The sequence below is a fragment of the Prosopis cineraria genome, unplaced genomic scaffold, assembly GCF_029017545.1.
Source record: "Prosopis cineraria cultivar Desert tree isolate PC_DT_omini unplaced genomic scaffold, ASM2901754v1 PC14, whole genome shotgun sequence".
Classification (NCBI taxonomy): domain Eukaryota; kingdom Viridiplantae; phylum Streptophyta; class Magnoliopsida; order Fabales; family Fabaceae; genus Prosopis; species Prosopis cineraria.
Genome location: NW_026555345.1, coordinates 12,572,896 through 12,593,066, shown reverse-complemented (window position 1 = coordinate 12,593,066; position 20,171 = coordinate 12,572,896). Strand labels below are relative to the sequence as shown.

The 20,171-nt window shown below is 30.8% G+C and overlaps 1 pseudogene; it reads left to right on the top strand.

Annotated features, from left to right (window-relative positions):
- Window positions 1-2,919: 2,919 nt before the first annotated feature.
- On the top strand, window positions 2,920-18,911 carry LOC129293552 (beta-glucosidase 13-like; annotated as a pseudogene).
- The last annotated feature ends 1,260 nt before the right edge of the window (window positions 18,912-20,171 follow it).

Sequence of the window (20,171 nt, the reverse complement as noted above, 5' to 3'; positions counted from 1 at the left end):
ATTTGATTTTGATTTTAGCCTTAAATATGGGTCTAAAGTGAAATCAGGCCACTCGAGCATTAAAAGTGAAGAAAAGTTATCTGTGTCACATGCCGCAGCACGAGGAACGTCCTCCACAGCATACAAAGGCAATCAACATGAATTGGACCTCTTTGTACCATGTGTTGCAGGCCACGACTAAAAATTTAGTTAAATCAATTCATATCTGGGTGAAAAACCAAAAAAGGAGAGTGAAAGAAAATGAAAGGCACGCCCATTACTTTACTAGGGCACAACATTGGAATCTATTGAAGATATTTAGAAGCTTCCCAACATTCAAGGTGAGTAGATTATGTCCTTCTCTTCTATTTTTATGGGAAGTTAAGTAAGGTTTGAGTTAGGAGAATGATTTTCAGTCTATATGAGCTATGGGTCCAAACCATTGACTAAAATGGATATAATAAGAATTGTTTAGAGTATTTAAACTCTACATTAATGGTTTTGTGAGTGATTAGTAGTTGGGAGCTATTAATATTTGGAATTTGCATCTATTGAGGTTGTTAGGAGTATTAAGGTGTTAGAAATTGTACCATAGAACCAATCATTATACTTTAAATATTGTTATTTATAGAATTTCTTTTTTGTTATCATATTAATTTCATGTTCACTATGATAACAATATCCTTAAACAAACTATAGTAATTGTCTTAAATGTCTATGGTCGGCTATCTATAAGGGATCATAGATGAAACAAGACTAGTATGACTTTAATTAATTATAGAGATATAAATCAAAGTCGTAAGTACTTGAAAGGGTTTGAATTACTGGACCGACCTACTATGAGAAAGCTACATGATAAAAGTGATAAGCTTATCTCATATGTAACCATATCACTAAATCATTTGACCTGAGATCATCATAAATTCCTACATGATGACCACTGTACTTTAACCTAGTTAAAAGTCACCTTTAACTAGACGATCATAAAGGCTATGATTGAGTTTAGTGAAATGCATGTAGAGGAATATGAGTGGTCAAGATGTAATTTATCCCTTATATTAATTGAGAGATATTACTAGGCCCCTCAATGGGTAAAACTGAGAATGTAACCTCCTCCTATATCCTTTAGATACAGGAGAAGACTAATAAAATTATCACGTCAAACACATCAATTAGTAATCAAATATTTTATTTATAAAGCTTTAGCTAAAGACTTGTTTGTAAAATCATTAAAACCATAATGCATTTGAGTAACACACAGCGAAAGCAAATCATACGTATTCATAATACCAAATGCATGCATCTCAAATTATAAAATCAAGTTAGAACATGGGCCATGGGCCGTGGCATGCAGCAAGTGTACCGCGGCATGTGGCACAAAGTGTCACACTTAAAGTTTATGTGTCATGCATCACGGTGTAAGACACCATGCACCGCAGCACAATCTAAAATCTTTACTATCATTTTGACAGCAAATGATAAATTTTTAGCATGTGCCATTTTCACATGTAATGTCTGATCAGAGTGATTCAAGTGCCCACACAAAGCTTATTCATAAACTAGCTAATGAGACTTTAGACACGATCTAACAGTCCAATCAAAATTTAAACACCCAAGGTGTAAAAAGTCACTTTTTATAAAAATTTCATGCACCCAAGCCCTCAAATCAATCCCTTTCTCTCATTAGACCATAAAAGGCCTTGAACCAAGTTTAAAAGGACCTAATACACTTGATTAACCACAATATATCACATACAAACACATATCCCAAAATTTGACCCTTCAACAGCCAATTTCCACATTTCTCAACCTTTTATGATTTAACACATCTTTTTGTACTACTTGGCCCATTTGGCCCTTTTTCAACATATATTCACACATATCATATTTACCATCTAATCTTAGCCCTAATTACTCATTTCATTATAATTTCACATATGGGCTAAGATTCACCACAAACCTCTACACTTTTAACTAAAAACTCATTTGAAAATATGCATGCAAACTCCTATGGCAACTCAAAACTTTACAATGAACCTCCATCAACTCTTATATTTATACAAATAATTCTATATAATTAATTTTATACATTAATTATTTACATATAACTTAAAGTTTAGGAGGTTATCTATGTATCAATCAAAGTTTAGGAATTTAGATGCACACAAAAATAAGGTTTAAGAAGGTACATAATTAATGGCTAAGGGTTATTTGCATAATCTTAAAAGCTCAAAAAGATTTATTGTTAAGTTTTAAAGGTTAAGGAGGTTATTTATATATATTTTAAAATTTAGGAAAGTTTTGCATAATTTAGCCTAGATTAGATGCGCAAAGCTCCTTATCTTTCTTGTTGAAAATGATCTTCTCTCTCTCTCTCTCTGTTTTTTTTTCAAAGGTCAAAACTTGATCGCAAGCTTTGTTAATCTTTAAAAATTGTACAAATAATCTCTTTACTTACATTTTAGGGTGAGGGGCATTGTTTTAAAAAACTAGACTAAATCGAATAGTTAGACTAGTTAGATCGTTAACTAAAACTGTTGACAGCTCAATTTGAATCAAGAAATATTTTTATGATTGAGCCAAGTTGGATCAAATGAATCGCCATTGAGCTAGAAACAGGAATAATTTTCAAAAAAGAAAAAGTGCCTAAACATAAAATAAAAAATGAATAAAAAATTAGACCATGCTAAAAGCCAATTTCATTTGTGGATCTTTCACATACATATAACATAATTTGGGACCATTTTTCTAGAAATTTGTTGACAATTATATGAGTGTTAGTTTTATTATAAGTTTAGGTTCCAATATAAATATCATAAATTATATATACACCTATTATTGAGAGTATAAGATGAATACGTTGAATTTAATCTTTTAATTAACCCATCCCTCTTTAATGGCCTGTCACTGTTCGAAGGTGAGGCTAGAGATGATGGTAGAGGGCCAAGTATATGGGATACTTTCACCCAAAAATACCCAGATATTATAAATATATTTTCTCTATTAAAAAATATAAAATATTTTTAATTGAATTTTACCTTTCAATAAAATAGTTACCTACTTTTTAACTAACTTTATCTTTTTATATTTACCTCTATTAAACACCCTATAATAAATATAAAGTTATTATCAATAGGAACACTTTTGAAAAAAAGGTAATGATTATACCTTGAAAGAATAAAAATGCTTTACATTTTTAAATATCTAACTCTTCATAAAATGCATTATATTTTTAAACGAAAGGAGTATTTTAAAACATCTTATCTACAATATAATATGAGTTTCACTAGCCATAGTTTATTAACAATACAATATAGTTTGTTAGAACTTTTATACTATAAAAAGATATATTATGATGGGCATTTTCGTCATATTTTATTTTTTTTATCATATTTTCATAAAATTCAAAATTTGTTATTTGTATGCATTTTGATTTTTTGATTTTATCACAGTTGTATAAATTTATTTTCTGAAAATTAATTAGGGCAAGCGTGTACAACTTGTTATTTAATTTTGTGGTTGTTTTCTTGAATTAAAAAATGGGAAAAACACTAATTTTAGTTCCTACACTTTGCTTGAATTTTCATATATGTCCTTATACTTTTCTCTAGTATTTTAGGTTTCTACACTTTTCTTCGTCTACAATGTTGGCACAAATGGTATTAATAATGTTGACATATCAATTAATACCATTAAGTTTGTGCTTACATATCAAACTGATGCTAGCATAGGTTATTTTAATGAGCAATTTTTTTAACAAAAAAGCCTACATAAAATGAAATTAAATGCTCACATGAATTTTTAATAAGAAAAAATTAAAAAAAAAATCAAAACATGAATTTTTTAATAAGCAAAAATATGTAGGACAGCCTTTTTATTTCATATAATGTAGGCTTTTTTTAAAAAAAATTTACTTATTAAATAATTTATGTCAATATTAGTTTGACATGTAAGTATAAAATTAACGATATTAATTGACATGTCAATATTATTAACACTATTTGTGTTACATGAACATCTATTTGAAAATATAGGGACCAATGTTACAGATAAAGAAAAGTGTAGGAACTTAAAATATAAAAAAAAAAATACAATGACCTATACCAAAATTGAAGTATAGTGTAGAGATCAAAAGTAATATCTTTCTTAAAAAAATGTTAGCCTTTTATCTCTCATATCTTCAATATGTAGTATGAAAATTCCCATAATTATTAATATTATTCCTCAATTATGAACAATGAGACTTTTTTTTTGTTAAAATATACTTTTTGTCCTTTAATTTTATATAAAGTTTTAATTTAATTCTTTAATTTTATAAAGTATTTTTTTAGTTCTCTAACACTAACATCGTTAATTTTAAATGATTATTTTTTATATCAATCATTGTTATTTTGAGAAAACTAAACTTAATATATTAACATTTAAAAATGTTTTATCAATATATAAAAGTTTAATATAAAAATTTGTTGAAATCGAACTAACAGTATTAAGGTTAAAAGACTAAAAGTTAAAAGGCTAAAATAAAATATTGTATAAAGTTAAATAATTAAATGTATACTTTAGTCTTTTTTTTTTTGGCCATGCATGATATGCACCTCACTAGTTTTTTTTTTAATTTTCCATTTTTCTTGTTTAATTTTAGAACCATATTCTATTTATTGCCATTCATTAATTAAATTTTCATTGAATTAGATCCCAAACATGAGATGAGTTCTCCTTTCGTCATTTTTTTCCTTTCATAAATATTTAAGCTATTGCTTAAAAAGCACTGAGCTCCTTTACTCTACGAAATTATATATATATATATATATATATATATGTATAGGCAATTGTCATGTATTTTTTTTTTAAAGAAGTTTCATGCTAATTTAGATCTATGTAACATATATTTTTAAATATAGAATTAATAAAAAAAATCTAAAAGCAATAATTGGATTGTGTGCTTGTGCTTTATATAGAATTTAAAGGGAGTCACACATTTTGGGCATACGAATAATGTGACTTTTTATAAATTTTATGTTTGATATAGATATATGTGGATGCTTAATTTTACATAGATTAAGAGTATGAAAAACTTTTATACTTATTCATTGGTGAAATTTGATGCAGAAAAAATAAATGATGGGAGCAATTGAGATGTAGCTAATGATGAATATCACCACTATAAGGTATGAAAAAGTTTGTGACTTGATTAATATTCTCTTTTACCTTATTTATAAGTTATTTTTAATATATTTTACTGATTCAAAAAATCTTAAATATCATTAATTCTGTCTTAAAAATTTAATAAGCTTCTACATTTATCCTAAATAAGTGTGAAAAAGAATTATTTTTATTAATTTTTTTTAAAATTTAATAAGGGTAAAAAAGTAAAAATGAATATAGAAAATAGTGAGGAGTCTTATAAATAGGATCAAAATTAATCTTTTTTTATCAAAACTCAGTAATATATCCATTCTTTAAAATTATAACAACAAATTTAAAAAAGATTTTGCCACAAAAATTGAAGATCCAATACGCATGTCTCATAACGATAATATAATACATGCACACATATTTCAGGAAGATGTAAGGATGATGAAGGACATGAATTTAGATGCTTACAGATTTTCAATCTCTTGGTCGAGAATACTACCAAGTAAGTTTGTTACTTAACATCTTTCATGATTACATGGTTATATTTATGAAATTTTTTAAATATTTACTTTTTTTTTTTAACTTTGTAAACCATGTAATATGTATACTACAGAGGGGAATCTAAGTGGAGGTATAAACCAAGTGGGAATCAAGTATTACAACAACCTCATCAACGACTTATCGGCTAATGGTAACATCCCAACCTTTTAATTTAGAATATATTGCTCATTTTTTAATATATATATATATATATATATATATTGTTTTACAGTTTGATCAAATCTTATTTATTAAAATGCCAATTAATTAACTTGATTTGAAATAAGTTAATAGATAGGATTTTACTATTTATAATTAGATTCTAATCTATATTTTAAAAATCGAAGGGTAATCATTTATGTAATTGTTACAAAAATGCTGTAAATTACTTTTTATTTAATAAATTTTGTAGATCTAATCGTACCATAAATAATTATGAAAATTGGTGGAATGTGCAGGTCTGACACCGTTTGTGACTGTTTTTCACTTTGACCTTCCGGAAGGGTTGGAAGATGAGTATGGTGGCTTCTTAAGTCCTCGCATTATGTAAGTCAAAACTTGTATGATTTTTTTTTTTCAAATGTATTTACCACTTAGTATGGTGAAAGTATATTTAAATATATATATATATATATATATAAAGATGAGTATGGTAGCTTAATTCAATTTTTTTTAAGAAAAAAATGGATAGGGCAAGATTATCAGGTGAAAGATATTTTAGAACTAGGAAAAAAACCTTGAAATTTGTTAAAAATAAAAAAAAACGAAAGAAAATCCCACCTCTTAATAGTTAATAGTTCAACTTTATATTTTTTAAATTTTTTTGTTTGGTAAATAATATTTTCAGAATAAATTTTTTTTACCTATATTTTATGTTACTATAACATACGCAATATTCTTATACATAATTATTAATTGTTATGGAATTCCTTATATGAATACTATAATAATGAATTATTAGTTGCGGATTTTGAATTATTGTTTGTTATCCTCATTGATGGGTGTTAATTTATCTAAACTTGAATATTAAAATTTGAAATTTATTGGCAAGTTTATTTTAGTTTCCAAATCATATTTTAATATATACAATTAAAATATATAATTTTAAAATTTATCAATTCCACCATAGTTTAATTAACCATGATTAAACTATTTAACATTGAATCAATATCTTGACTTGTTTAATAATCACTTGATTTTTTTAAAAAAAAAATTAAAGGGGCTACATGACTAACGAAAGCCAGAAGGGGACTACATGACTAGATTGTACACTACTAATTTTATTAACCAACTCCTATTAACAAAATTATTAATCAACTTTTGACTGCTTCAGCAAATCAAAATAATATACTTTCATCTAATTAAATTAAAAAAAATTAAACAAGTGAGTTTCAAAGTGTTAATAATAAAATAAATTTTACAAAATAAATAATAAATAATGTATTCACGAATTAATTTGATTGAAAATAAACACTTTAAATATATAAGATTAATATATAAGCTTTTTCTTTTAAAAAAGATGCTAAAAGCTATTAAAAAATAATTAGCCCATTTAAAAGCCGATTTCATCCTAAACCATTTGGCATAGGTAAATGGGTCGACTAATTAACACGGGGCCATTTCATAAGAGCACAAGTTAGACTATTTAGAACCTGTCAGTGGTATACTTTGACATTGAAAGACATTTTTTTTTTAAATTTTGGTAAAAAAAATTAATCATATTTTATAAATTAGAAACATCTATAGGTTTTAATGACCTTGTGGCATGAAAACTCCTCAACAAGAGGGTACGGGTCCAATCCTGCATGAGATTATTAGTGCCTGCTCTTCTAAATAAAAAAAAAATGTAATGGCTAGAGCTCAATTAGGCTCATTTGAAACCTCTCCAATAATAATATGAGAAGAAAATAGTAATTAGTTGGCTACATGGTGAATTTATTCAGCAAAGACTACGTGGATTACGTGGAAATATGCTTCAAGGAGTATGGGTATAGAGTGAAGCATTGGATAACAATGAATGAGCCTTCAGGTTGTAGTGTGAGTGGCTATGCTGACGGCGCAACGGCTCCTGTCCGTTGCTCTGCATGGCTGAACCCTAATTGCACCACCGGCAATTCTGGCACCGAACCCTCTCTAGTTTCTCACTAATCAACTTCTTGCTCATGCCTATGCAGCCCACCTCTACAAAACCAAATATCAGGTTGGCGTTTCCTTTTTACAACCCTAAAATTTTCTTTTTTTAATTATTTTTAAAGATGAAAAGACTAAATTACCCTTATTAATGAGAATATTTGTGTTGTAGTTATTCACAACAGAAATTTCATTTGTCTGCACGAGTTCGTGTGAGTTAATTTGAGGGTAGTTTAGTCTTTTTATCTAAATAAATACACTTGAAGCCTCTGGGCCAGCAAAGTAATTCAAAATCCATTGGGCCAGCAATTTGAATATGTTTCTTAGTGGGCCTTGTATGTGTTTATCCCTATTTTCATCCATATTTTTCAAAGAGGGAATCTAAATTTAATAGAAGAAAATAGATTGCTTTCAACAATGAAGTGAAAGAAGATTTTGTATAATTTATACTTAAAAAGATATTTAGTTATTAATGCGAATGAGCAAATAATTATATTGGTGATGGTGCAGGAATCTCAAAAGGGTGTGATAGGCATAACTTTGGCTGCTCATTGTTTTATACCTTGCTCACATAAGGGATCCAATCTACATGCTGCAGCACAAGGTCTTGATTTCATGTTGGGATGGTAAGTATGTGCTATATTGTTTTACATATGAATTTTTGAAAACTATAAGCTAACTCTTTCCGGCCACCTCATTGAAATTAAAGAGAGATAATTAAGCCATTAATATTGTATAGAAATGAAAGAAAATTTTAATTATTTAAACGTAAACAAGTTCATTGAAAAAAGTTATAATGACTTTAAATAAAAGTGATATAAAAAAATTAATCAAACCCCCATGTGGTGATTAGGCCACCAACCCCTTCAAAAATATCTTTCGTAATAACTAGAGGGGTGAAAAGCATGCATGTCATATTATACACCGCTCCGGTAGAAAATGTAAGCAACTTTTTAAAAAATTCATACAACAATAAAATCCTCATTCTTATAACACACACACACACACACACACAACAACAACAACTTTTTTAAAAATTCATACAACAATAAAATCCTCATTCTTATAACACACACACACACACACACCCTCCTTTCATTTTTATATATAAAGTGCTCTTAACTAAATTTCACATACAAATAAAAATTTATTGTTTAATTAAAAACTCATAAAATCATGGTATTTTTTGAGTTTTGCTCCTAATAAATGTCACAATTAATATCATGGCAGTGCATAAAGCATATAATTAATATCTCTTTTCTTTTTCAAAACATGGGTAAAATCATTCAATTACTCAATTATTATGACATTCATTATATTTAGAGACAATATAAGTTTTTTAAAAATATCTTATACAGAGAGATGAAGAAAATGTGTGTGTACTATTTTTTCATTTTATCCTTAGTCTCAATTATCAATGCACTTTATGATGAGTAAGAGATAAATTTATATAAGAAGATTTAGGTTAATAAATATGAGGGATAAAATGAGGAAATTTTTTTTTACATGTATTAAGTTGCTTATATTTTGAATTAAGATTAGGTAGAAAAAATACTTATATTTTAAATCAAAAGGAGTATATATATATATATATATATATATATTTCTCCTTATAAATTAAAGAATATATATTAAGTGCTCGTTTGCTTTTTTATTGGTTAAAATGTCAGTCTGTTAAAAATTTATTTAATAAAAATTAATTTAATAAAAGTTAGTTAAGAATGTGCTTTTCAAGAAGTTGAATGGGGGTAAAATTTGATACCTAAACATCTTTAGGCTTTCTAGAAAATGCAAAAGCACTATCAGGGAGAGAAATATAGATTTACCAAACACCCCTTAACTATAATGGTGAATCTTTTTTCCTTTTTTTTTAATTAATTATTTGTTTGGGTTTTGAAGGTTTATGGATCCAATGATGAGGGGAGAATACCCAAAAAGCATGAGAAGTCCAATGGGAAGCAGATTGCCAAAGTTCAAAGAAGAAAGAGGAGTTGTCAGAGGCCCTTATGATTTTTTTGGCATCAACTACTACACTCCTCATTATGCCTTCCATACGCACTATATTGCCCCTCAACCCAACTACTTCACTGATTCTTGCGTCAACCATATAGGTAAAACCCTACTTACGATGATAGGATCTATAGCCTTGTTTAATCAGGGCCTGGTGGCCTGACTAGCTTAACCTACTTAAGCAAAAAGGTCATATTTAAATCTTTGGTCAAGCCTATTTAAATAAATAGGTCAAGTTTATGTGCTTAAAATCTATAAAGAAGTTTACTTTTTTTTAATATATATTTTACACTATATATATATATATAATATACACCAATATGTATTAATTTATTTTAATTTTTTTATGATAAAACAAAAGAAAAAAAACAACACATGGTCCAAGACCCTTAAATTAGAAATAAAAGACCTAGTAATACAATCTAAAAAATTTGAGAAGAAAATGATGCCTTGCAGTTGCTTGAGAGCTTCCTTGGCAAGTATATTTGCAACCACATTCACAACTTCGCTATGTCAGATAATATCCACATTCCAATCTCTATTCAACATGCTTTTGATCTGATCAATGAGTCCACGATTAGGATGATGATCCAACTCTTCATCATTAAGCACCTCCACAGCCCCATACAATCTGTCTGGACTTCAACCTTTCTCCAATTCAAATCTCAAGCTCTCTTAAGTGCCTAAAGCAATCCCGAAAGTTTTGCATGCAGACTGCTTCCCTGCCCAATATGATAAAGGAATCCTCCCAATGTATTTCTAGTGTGATCATATGCAATTCCACTACAACCTAATAGACAACCATCACCACCACAAGCTTCGTCAATATTAAACTTTATAATCCCCATCTCAAGTGCTTTCCATCAACTCTTACTCATATTCTGACCTTTAAGCAACCATCTCGAATTTGACCATCATATTATAGCATGCACTTGAGCAAGTATAGTCTGCACCTTGATAGCCTTACCTTGAAACACTCTCAAGTTTTTGCCAATCCATATTTGACTAGAGAGCATAGCAAACCAGATATCCCATTAAAAATCATTGACTATGGTCTATTGAGAGAGATTTCAACCTATCCATTCTGTTAAAATATTATATGTCCAAAAAATCCTATTCAACTCAGGAGGAGTTATTCTATTCCAACAACTCGTAGCAATCACTTCAGTACATGAAAAATATCTCCATTTTCCTGAGGACATATCAAACATGAACCATTGACTTGAAGGGTACTAGCAACTCGAAAAGAGTTGGTCATGAGTCTCCCTCTCACATAAAGCTAAAGAAATGATTTATTTCTCTGAGGAATTGGAGCTTACCAAGAAAAGAGTTGGTCATGAGTCTCCCTGTCACATAACCTATGTTCCCTATCCTTAGTTTTAAGCTTTCATATGCAGACCTACTAGTGAAATCCCTGTTGTTTGACCATCTCTATCTTGGTAAATCATTATTATTATTTATAAAGGTCTATAGAATTTTGCTAACCATAAAATCTGGTAGAAACTCTAAATTTGGTCTCATTCCACCCCTTATAGGTGAAACATATTTATTGACTAACCAATTCATCACACATAGCATTAGGTACAAATGTGGTAACATAACATAAAAGGAAGTCATAATGTGGAAGCCAAGAATCCTTCCAAAACTTAACCTTTGTACTATTACCAACCTACCATGCAACACCTTTAATACGTTGATCCCAAGCTTTATGAATACCTGTCTACGTATTAGAACAACTTTTTCAAGCCTCCATAATGGGTATAATATCATTGCCACATTTGTATTTTTCTCTCATGAACTTTACCCAAAGAGTGTCTCTCCATTTATCAATCCCCACCCAAGTTTCATCATGAAAGCTTTATTTTGACGGTGTGCCTCTCTTAACCCAAGACCACCATCCTCCTTACTTTGACAAACATCTTCCCAAGCCACAAGATATATTTTCCTAGTCGAATTAGTGCCCCCTAAATGAAATGATGACATCTTCCATGAATTTCCTTGCATGTATGCATTGGCAAAAGAGTTGATTGCATAATGTAATTCAGTATAGCTATAACCACAGAAGAAAGCAAAGTGTGTTTGCCTGCCATGGACAAGGTGTTAGCCTTCCAAGATGATAAATGACTATCCATCTTGTTTAGAATGTGTTGATAAGTATCCTTCCCAACTCATTTGTGATGCAAAGGTGCACCCAAATATTTATCAAGATCAGATGTAGGAGTGAAATTAAGAAAATTACTAATATCATCTGCTTGAGAACTCCCCACATTTTCAAAGAAATAAATTCTAGATTTCATGTCATTTACTTTCCTCCAAATATGATATAGAAATCATCAAGACAAGCTTTAATAATACCTACTTGATCTATGGTAGCTTCAACAAACAATAGTAAGTCATCTACAAAGAAAAGATGTGATATAACTATTCCATTTTTCTTTAATTTAAATAGAAGCCAGCACTCATTCTCTACTTCATTTTGAATCATGTGTCCCAATTTCTCCATAATTAGTACAAATAGATATGGAGAGATAGGGTCTCCTTGTCTAACTCCTCTTAAAGGTTTAAACTGAGCCCCCGTCTCAACATTCCATAGCACTTACATTGTAGCAATAGAAATGCATTTAGATACCAGGTTCATGAAATTAGATGGCATTTGCAACTCCTCCAAGCACTAAACAACAAACTTCCATCTAATTCTATCATAGGCCTTTTGCAGATCAATTTTTAAAGCCATAAAACCCTTCTTTCCCTTACATTTGCAAAAAGAATGAATAATCTCTTGAGCCACAATTATATTGTCTGAACTCTGTCGTCTGGGAACAAACCTACATTGGTTGAGGGCAACAACTTGGGGCATAAGACATTTCAATCTTGTCATTAGAACTTTACCATCTTGTAGATCACATTGCAGAAGCTAATTGGCTGAAAATCCTTCACACATTCAGGATTATCAACCTTTGGAATTAACACAATGTTAGTATCATTTATTTTGCCCATCAAGTCTGGTGCCTAAAAAATAAGTTGAGTATATTGGTATATTGAGGGATCCACCACCTCCCATTGATTTTGAAAACATAATGGGTTTAAACCATCTAGGCCTGAAGCTTTAAGTGGCCCCATAGAGAAAACAGCATTCTTCACCTCTTGATAGGATATGTCCTTCCCCAGCGACTCAAGAGATATCGGTGATAACGCTGGAAAACTCCTTCCAAAATGCACCTCTTTAGTGGGATTAGAGTCCTTCGCATAAAGTGAAGTAAAGAACTTAGCTAAAGACTTCAATGCTTATCATAAATCCATTCTCCATCACTACCCTTCAAGGTTTCCATATGCTTTCTTCTCTGTCTACAATTAGTCATGGCATGAAAGTATTTAGTGTTTTCATCCCCATACATATACCAGCTACATCGTGAGCATTGTAATCACATAACTTCCTCTTGGACTAAAATAGTTTCGAGTTTAATCCAAACAGAAATATGTTCCTTCTCCAAGTCAGTCGTGTACTGCCTACTCAACCTGCAATTTATTCCTTCGAGCTTACAAAGCAACTCCTTCTTCTGTCTATTAATATCACCAAACGCATTCTTATTCCACTCAGTTACATTTGAAGTAAATCTGGCCGCCTTCTCTTCCCAGCTGTGAGTTGAATTCCAGGACCTTTCAACAAGTGGTTTAAACCCCTCATGAGAAACCTATAGAGCAAAGAATCCAAACTCCTTCTCCATTCTTCCCCTACTAAAATCATTTGTCAATTTTAATAATACGGCATAATAATCCAATTTGAACTTGGGCAAGTGCCTTACTGATGCACCGAAAAAGCATTCAAACCATTCTGCATTTACAAAAATCCTGTCAATTCTACTACGAGACCTCCCATTACTCCATGTATATCTAGGGCCTTGAAAACCCATATCAATCACACTAGACTCATAAACCCAGCTCCGAAAAAGATGATCAGGTCGTGAGGGATTCATTGCTAAAGAAATTCTCTCATCTCCCTTCGACGTCGCATCAAAATCTCCTTCGATGTATCATTTATTTACTCCACGCTCTTCAATAATCCGCAACTGCTGCCACAGATTCCTTCTTCGAGCAAAACTTGGGCTTCCGTACACTATTGAAAAAGTCCATTCGCCTGACGTACCATTATTAAATGCACCATGTAGCACTTGTTCATACTTCTCTTTAACCGTGTAATTGACACTAATTTCCCAAAAACACCATGTCCTACCACTGTATCCCTTTGCTTCAATACATGCAAAATTAGTCAGTCCGATCTTTTTTGGCAATACCACTAGCTCTTGCACTATCTTGTCTGGTCTCAAGAATAGCCAAGAAGTCAAACTTGTATCTGTTACGAATGTCTGATAGCAAGCCAGAGAAACCCCGTTGTCCAACTCCACGTACATTCCAAATGAGTATCTTAATATTGTTTAATCTACTACCCATAAAAAACAAATAAACTTTGGTTAAACAAAAGCCCAATCAAACACCCACTTGGTGTTGCTCACACATTTCCACATCATCAGGTGCTTCTTCAATATGTCCAGACGACAGAGGGTTTGAATGCACCATGAAGTCATCTGAATGATCTGCACCTGGGTCCAATGGGTTATCGTCCACCTTCATATTGTTTTGCTCCATATCAGTGCTGCCCTCATCTATAGACTGTTCCGAGACATAGCCCAATACTTCACCTCCACTTCTTTCTTCATGGTCCAGATCTGTATCTTTTTTAACTGTATCCTTGCTAGAAGTGATCAGTTTGTTCAAGCCCAATCTTTCTCTTGCTCGATTAATTCCAGATTTCCACGTCCACCTTATTAATTCCTTTCTTCTCTGGCCCATTATTAGATTTCAAATCTTGCACGTCCTTACTTCCCTTAAGTGACCCATTTTCTTGACCTCCCCTCTGACCTGTCAAAACACCACGTGACTTAACTCCCTCATCATAATCCTTTCCTCTATTGGAGATATCACGTAATGGCGCACTCACTTCTGTAGACTTCACTCTCTTTATTTACATCCAACACAAAATATCGAGACTTACGCAGATCAATCTGTGACTTCCCTCTATCTCTCCGTGCTTCGTTTGCCTGACCCTTCGACCACCCTCCTCGCCCGAACAGTCGAGCTCGTTGCACCAACATCCAGGAATTATATTGAATTTCAGAATCAGCCTCTGACTCCTCTTCTCGCTTCTCCCATCCTTCATCAAACTGATATCCTACCTTCACTAAACCCTTCTCAGAAATTATAGGATCTTCAGTAGCATTCTTGTTCACCTTCTCTTAGCACTGTACTCCTTCTCCTTCATGTTTTTGTTTTTTACCTCAACAATGGTCAGCATCATGTCCGTATTTTCCACAGTTAAAGCAAATAAGATGTATTCCCTCATACTAGATCTTTTTTTTCTTTTCCTTTCACGAAGATAACAGGCCGCAGGGCAGCATTCAAGTCCAACTCTACACAAATTCTGGCAAAACGTCCCTTTTTCCTCCTCATAGTGGTAGTATCAACTTTCAGTACACGATCAATTTGGGACCCTAACACATACAAGATATTCTTATCATAGTAATCTAAAGAAAGATTAGCTATTCGAACCCAAGCTACAATTTTAGTAATCTTCTCCTCATCCGGTTCAAAGTCTTCTTTCCATGGTTGAATAGCAAGATAATGATCAAACAGCAACTAGGGACCACCAGTTAAAGCTGTATCACGATCATTGGAGTTATCAAATTGCACTACGTAAAAACCTGACGCCACATCAATTACATCTACATCCTCACATCGACCCTACATTTGTGGTAGTTTGTTTTCCATATACTCTGTTCTGACCATTCTCCCAAGAAGTTTGACTATCAAAGCACTCCTCCACTTCTTCGCCAAGCATTCTTTCTCAGTGGGTGGGATAATCACGTTAGGGCCTCTGGATGTCATTTTCACGGATATCCTTGATTTCCATTTATTATTACTCCACCAGTCTTCCTCCTCTCTTCCTCATCCTTCCTTTTTGTAAAAGCTTGTTTAAAAGACTTCCACATTTCCCCCATTCCCCCTCCCAACTCAGCCTTCTTCTACATACTAGACCCAGCCTCCTTCTCCAAAATAGTGTTTCCACGCGACTAACCCTGCTTGTTAACACCATTGGCAGCCTCCTCCGCCACAGTGCCGATGCCTTCGTCTATCATCCATGGTTCCTCTCTAGGAATTAGACTCTGATCATTTGAGAAGTTACCGTCACCTCCTCTCATTTTGTTCCGACTTCGAACCAGTGCTTCACGTTCTTCCGGCGACGGCGCCAGAAGATTTCTCTCCCTCACGCTCGTCAGGAAAAAAAAAATCTAGCAAAGAAAAAAGTCGGTCCCCACTCATTTTAATTTTTTTTAAGTTGAAAATTACATTAACAAAGAGAGCAACATTTGATTTTATGTTATATTAATTAATTATTATCATTCCTTCTCCTATATAAATAAAAGTATATGTGTGTGTGTATAACAAAATTTAAATAAATTTTATTAAAATATTGAAAATGAGTAAATAAACCTGTAGGGACTTACAACTTGACCCATTAAAATCTTGACCTAGCATGTTTATAAAAAAACTTTGGCTTGAGTTTAGAACTAAGCCTATTTATATAAATAAATTGGCATGTTTAGCTAAAATTCTGTTTTGCCTATTTCCACTCCTAGTATAATTAATCAATAACCATTGGGATTGAAAACACTGTTTTTACATTAGGAAAAGTAAATATGTTTTTCTAGTGATTGCACTAATAACTAGTATCCTTTGTAGTGGCTAGGTTTTACTTTCAATTTGATATTGATATATCTTAAATTTAGATAATATAAATAATAACTTTATGAATATATAATAATATAACAACGGCATTTCAAAGAGAAATTTTAATTTTTTAACACTTTAGTGATACTTTCATGAATTTTGGGTCTTTAAATGCGATTTCTTCTTGACTTATTCATATTATTTCAATTTTTTTTATTGATATATATGACAGCTAAGCGCCATGGTGCACCCATTGGTCCAAGGGTAAGTTGGTACTTGTACCCTTTTTGTTTTTAAATTAAATACTATTTAATGACTCATTTCTCATTTGATGAAATTAAACTTTTATTCATTTGTATCTATGCAGGCTGCTTCTGAGTGGTTATATGTTTATCCAAGAGGAATTAGGTACTTGCTCTACATTAAGCATAAATATAACAACCTGTTGATTTATATTACTGAGAATGGTAAATATATACTCCCTCCATTAAAATAATAAAGCATTTTTTGAGGAGTTGGATGTTTAAAAATATAAAATATTTTAAATTTTTTAAGGTGTAATCATTATTTTTTTTAAGAGTGCCCCTATTAATGAATAATTTTATATTTATTATAGGATATTTAATAAGAGTAAATATAAAAAGATAGAGTTAGTTTGAAAGTAAGTAACTATTTTATTGAGAGATGAGATTCGGTTAAAAATACCTTACATTTTAAATAGAGGGAGTATTATTTACTAATGCACTCATTTTTAGTATTTCATTTCCCATTTAGGTACAAAATTTAAATGGAGATTTTAAGTTTTAATTTAACGATTTCTTTTTTAAAAAAAGAAGTTTATTCAGTTACAATTTGGACCATTGTTAGTGACTTCCATGACTAATATATATTTCTATATTTTTACAGATAGCTGTATTTAAAAGAAACTCATATAAATTAAAATTTTCTATTTATAAATTATAAATAATGTCTCATTTAGACTCTATAAAAACACTTATTTCAATTCTCATACTTTTAATTTCTTTTATTTAGTTTCAAGAAATCAATGGATACAAATATAGTGAATTTAATATTATTTTTTAAAATTATTATCATATTTAATCAACATCATTTGCTTATCTAGAATTACTTATTTGTTCTCGAATTGCATGTCTCTCAGTATTTATTTATTTATGATATCAAGCAGGGGTTTGGGGTTTGGTCTTAGTTTAATATAATTATAATTAAAAAATAACTCTTAAAATTTAAACTGACTTTGTCAGATTTATTTGGTCTTGCAAATGATGTTAAAATTTTCTTATCCTACAAAAAAAAAAAAGATTGATTGAGTCTTCATATGAGATGAGAATAATAATTCTCATAACTTCCTCTAAACATGTTTAATTGATTTTTATTGCATTGATTAATATCATACAATGATGTGCATGCACGCGCACACACACACACTTGTGTTTCCTTGAACTTATACATTATTGTTTTTAACAACTTGTAGGTGTGGATGAGTTCAACATTCCAACACTGCCACTGGAGCAAGCCTTGATAGATACTTTTAGAATTGATTATCATCACCGACACCTATATTGCCTTCGATTTGCAATCAAGTAATGAAGTGCCACTTTATTATTATTTTTTAAAGAGTTAAATAATAAATTTGCTCTAAAACAATAGATCCAAGAACATTCAAGACTTTAAATTTATTTTTGATGCAACATTTTCATTTAACATTTGAAAACAATGCATTATTGGCTTTAGCATTAACAAATGTTAACATTAATCAATAATGTACAAGAAAATTACAAAAAAGATCTAAAAAATTAAAGAAAATGATTCCAAAATTACAGAAAAAGACTAAAAAAATTATAAATAAGTATCCCTATAAAAAGTTAATATAGAGGTACTTGTTTGTAATTTTTGTAGTCTTTTATGTAATTTTTATGTCCTTTCATGTAAATTTTTGATAAATTAACTGTCAAAATTAATTTTTGTTAATGGTAAGAAGATATTGTACTATTTTCAAAAATTAAAAAGAAATATTAAATTAAAAATAAGTTTAAAATCTCAAATGTTTATGTACCTAAAATTTAAGAGGGTATTTAACCCTATTTTTAAAATAAAAAATAAGATACATTATGTTGATTTTGTTTTTTTTTTATTTTGTTTAATTAAGGTGTGGCGTCAATGTAAAAGGATATTTCGCATCATCCTTCCTAGATAACTTTGAGTGGTGTGCTGGCTACACGGTGCGCTTTGGGATCAACTTTGTTGCTTATAAGAACGGCTTGAAAAGATACCGCAAGCTCTCTGCTCTTTGGTTCAAAAATTTCCTTCAATAATATTCAAATTCATTTAATTTACCAAATGATTCCAATTAAATATTGACACTGAACTAATTAGATCATGTGTACAAGATATAGCCAGGGTTATATATTAGTCTTTCCTCCTCCTCCTCTCCATACATTTTATGATTCTTCATTTCTTTGATAATTCTCTTGTTATAGTACATAGTTTTGACATTTAAAAAATTATCTAACCTCTTATTTGGATGGAGAAAAAAGTGGGAGGAAAGAAAAATGTACAAGAAAGGATATATATTTATGTATAATTTGAATAGAGAGAAAAAATGAGAGAAAAAAGGAAAAAATGTGGAGGAAAGTGAAGGGTAGAGCCCTCCACATTCCATCTCCCCAAAATTTTTCTCTTCAAATTACTATTAGAAAATATTGAACCATGTATTTGATAATTTTAAAATCAAGAGAAAGGGATTTGTCACTTGTATCATATATATAACTATTAAATAACAAAACCTCCAAGAGTATGAAGATTAAGAGAAGACTTATAAATATAGGTTTTATATTTTGTTTCTTCTTTTAGATTTAACATAAAAATTAATGAGAGCTATTCACATAACTTAAATGGCAACATGCATCCATTAGATCATGTCTTAAGCTCATAAGTCCTTAGAGCTTTAATGTAAAACACTTAGAATATACCCTTGCTTATCTACATGCTCCACACACATTTTGGTATGGACCCACATGTGATCTAACCCATCCTTTGTGCATTATATGACTTAGTGGTTCCAATTCAAGTTTGAGTTTATATTGAAACTCTCTTGAATTATACAAGAGAAGCATTGCTTGATTATGTAGGACAATACACGTGTGACCTAGATTGATTGCACGTGTTTGGGTCAATAGAGAAGGTAAGTGTTTTGAACATGTTTATGTGATCTAACTCTTACTTGACATAGATTTTATGCATATGCTTGAATTGTCCCTTAGTGTGAACATAAAGTGTGCTTAAAAGTAATTCACATGTGACTTTAGTTTGATCCACACTTGAATGGATCCTAACATTTAGAAACTTTCAAGTCTGATTTAGAGAACCTTAAGCATGAACAAGCTAATTCAAACTTGATTCACAAGTGTTCTAAGTATGCTTTGACTCACAAAGAGCACCTATTAGATCCACGCTTGAACCAGACCTTACCCACACATATTTGAGCTCAAAAAGGAACCAAGGACTTTTTGAACTCTGATACATACTTGAATCATTATAGTCTCACACTTGAACTAGGCTAAAGTGAACCAAAC